The following is a 3,909-nucleotide window of genomic DNA, read 5'->3' on the forward strand; positions in this document are numbered from 1 at the left end:
TATGTTTTGCTATTTGGAAAATAATTACCCTGTTATTCTTTAAAAGTGCAGTAACAGCAACAGAGGGAAGGCTGAGAGATCTTTGAGATTACAAAAAATATAATAAAACATTCTAAATCTGTTGAATTCCTTGACAATATGCAAGAAATAAACTAGGTGTCTTCTGCAGACCTCTCTTAATGCAGGGCTCACTCCCGCAGAATGCAAAACAAATTTTTTCAGCACACAGAGAACAAGTGAAGGTACCTGATCTCGAGAGGTTTACTGGATGGCAGGAAAGATCAAATGAGTAGATATAACCAACTATGAATAATGCAACGAGTGATAGGAAGTGCAAATGGAGCACAGAAGCAAGATTCCTTTCACCTGGGATCTGGAGAGCCTGTTTTAGAAAATGTGGCTCTGGAGATGAATCTTAAGAAATAAGTGGAATTTGGGCAAAACAAGATCTAAGGAAGGGAATTTAAAAACTGATTCTAAAATCCCTGTAGAAATGCAAAGGACCCCAAACAGCCAAAACAACTTCAAACAAGAACAAAATTGGAAGACTTACACTTTCCGATTTCAAGACTTACTATAAAGCTACAGTAATCAAGAAGTATAATATTGGCATAAAATAGACAAATACAACAATGGAACAGAACATCTAGAAATAAACCAACACATATATGGACAACCGATTTTCAATAAAGGCACAAATCAGTGGAAAATTCATCTCAATAAGTAGTGCTAGAACAATTAGGTATCCATATACAAAGGTGATTCATACCTCACAAGGTACACAAAAATTAACTTGAAATGGATCATAGACCTTCATAGGAAACTTATACTATAAAACTTCTAGAAAAAAAGAAGAAACCTTATTAATCTTGAGTTTGGCAAAGATTTCTTTGATATAGCACCAAAAGTATAATCTATTTTTTAAATGGTAAATTGAACTTTTTCACAATGAACAACTTCCATTCTTCAAAGACACTGTTAAGCAAATGAAAAGACAAGCCCTAGACTGAAAAAAAAACTATTTGCAGATCATATAACTGATGTATATATCCAGAATAAAGAACTCTCAAAACTCAATAATAATAATAATACCCCCCAATAAAACAATGAACCGAAGCCTTGAAAACACTCTCCACCAAAGATATCCAGATGGAAGTAAAGATATAAGTAGAAGCTGAATACCATTAGTAATAAAAAGCAACTGAAAACCACAATGAGATACAACTGCATACACATATTAGAATGGATAAAATTAAAAAGGCTGACCTTTTAAAGTAGTGTTGGAAAGAAAAAAGAGCAACCAGAATTTATATACATTGTGAGAAATTTAAATGATATAACAATCGATTCTGGAAAACTGTTTAGCAGTTTTTTAAAAAGGTAAGCACTTATCTACCATGTTACTCAGACATTCCTCTTCTAGGCACTTAAGAAAATTAAAAGCATATGACCATATAAAGACTTATAAATAAATACTCATGGCAGTTTTATTATTAATAGCCAAAATTACAAATAACTCAAATGTCCATCAACAAATAAATGGATAAAGAAATAATATATCTATAAAATGAAACATTACTCAGCAAAAAGTGGAATAAACTATTGATACGATAATCTGGATGAATCTCAAAATAATTATGCTGAATGAAAGAAACCAGACAAAACACAGTAGGCACTGCATGACTGCATTCATGCAAATATCTTGTAAATACAGACCAATAAACAGTGACAGAAAATAGATCAATGGTTTTCGAGGGAAGGGATGGGGAGGGAGAGATTATAAGAAGGCATGAGAAAACTTTTGTGGGTGATGGATATGTTCATTATCTTGGGTGTGGTAATGATTCCTTGGGTGTATACATATGTCAAAATGTATTAAATTATACATTTTATGTATATGAAATTATTTTTTCAAGTATACTTCAAAGTTTTTTTTTTTAAATGCAATTTAGTTCTGACCCACCTCAATGTCGGACTGCAGAGAGATCAATCCCTCACCTACCTAACAGGAAGGAGAGAAGTTTGTATCATGGAAGATGACATCTTATATAATGTCGATGAATTTTTCATTCACGATGTCTGCCAAATAATAAAAAAATTTCTAGACATACAAAGTGCTCAAGACTGTATGATTGATCATGAGAATAAGAAACATTAGACAAATGCAAACTCACAGATGACCCAAGTAGTAGGATAAGCAAATAAAAATTATAATACCTTTAATATGTTCAATAAAATAGAGAAAACGATGGACAAAATAGATGAAGGGATAAAGATTTTCACCAGAGAAATAAACTAAAATGTATTTTTAAGAAGAATCGAAAAGATACTCTAGAATTGAAGCTTTCAGTTCTGGAAACATGGTGAACTGAGCTAAGTTGGGTTCCTTTCAAAACTTTTAGTAATGCTGGATAAAACACAACAACAAAAACGATTTAGAGCTAATTATGAAGGAAAGAGAAGTTCCCAGGTGACAAAAAAGAAAACTTAGAGCCATAATGGGAAACTCATGGGCTGATGAGGGAAGAGGTTTTCACCTGCATAGTGAATGGGGTCATAATACCCATTCGGAAAAAAAAGTTCATACCAGAAGAAGAAATTCTCTTACCTTGCTGAGATCCCCCTGCATGAAAGGTATTGGAAGGGCCATATCTCTTCAGAGAAAGAAAGACTCAAAGAACTCTATACACTGACACAGGAAAGGGGTAAGGAAACTGGTCCTATCAGGGCCTCTGGGAGAAAAATAGCCTCCCTTCAAAAATCTAAACTACAAGCTCATGCTTCATGTTGGACATGGGATCCAAATTTATATTCCACTTATGATGTAGGAATCCCCAAGCCAAAACAAACAAACAAAAAGAACATAATTCGCAATTGATCAGATCACTTGGTTGCTAAGAACACAAATTTGTTCTCTAGGGAAACTTTATACAAACCAGGTGCATGGGACAATCCAGGGAAAAAAATAATAGTTGCTGAAAAGAAGCTCACACTACTACTACTACTACTACTACTACTACTACTACTACTACTACTACTACTACACACACACACACACACACACACACACACAAACACTCTCTCTCTCTCTCTCTCTCTCTCTCTCTCTCTCTCTCAAGACTAAGAACAACTAAGTTGGTAATAACCATGAGTAGAAATAGCAAATACCAAAATCCCAGGATAATTAGTATTAAAGAGCCTAAAATTATGAAAGAATTTTTTTTAAAGTATAAAATAAGTACAGGTGACTCATTTAAAAAATAATAGATCACAGAAAATATAATGAAAAAATCAGGACATCATAAAACAGAACAGTTCAATTTTTTTAAAGAACCAAATGAACTTATGGAAACAAATATATAACTATTGATATACAAAATTCAATGGGTGGGTTAAGCAATAGACTTTAACTTTCAGTATCTATTATGTTCATTAAAATTCAAGAGCAATCTCTAAAACACTTGTTTAAAAAGAGAATAAAAACAAAGGCACTAAAACGGAGCATGTAGAATAAGCCAGTCACTATTTTAAGTGCTTTATGTATTTTATCACTTTGAGGTGGATATTATTCCTTTTTGTATATAAGGAAACTGAGACTCAAAGAGATTAGGTATCCTGGTTAAGATTGCACAAGTAGAAAGTGATAGATCCAAGCCCAGACAGACTATCTCTAGACCCCACATTCTTGACCACAACTGCATAGTATAAAGCAGGGGGTGGAAAAGAGCAAAGTAAATAGAAAATCAAAGAAAAGTAAATACAAATCACAAGATTAGATGCTAGAAATGAAGCAGCATCAGGGATTACAATACATTAAGATGGAATAAATTCTCAATTTAAAAGATAGATTTATAGATTTTTATATATTTACCAGAAACAAAGCAAAATTAAAACTTAAAACAGATTAAA

This window comes from Pteropus vampyrus, unplaced genomic scaffold, assembly GCF_000151845.1.
Source record: "Pteropus vampyrus isolate Shadow unplaced genomic scaffold, Pvam_2.0 Scaffold102, whole genome shotgun sequence".
In the NCBI taxonomy this organism is placed as follows: domain Eukaryota; kingdom Metazoa; phylum Chordata; class Mammalia; order Chiroptera; family Pteropodidae; genus Pteropus; species Pteropus vampyrus.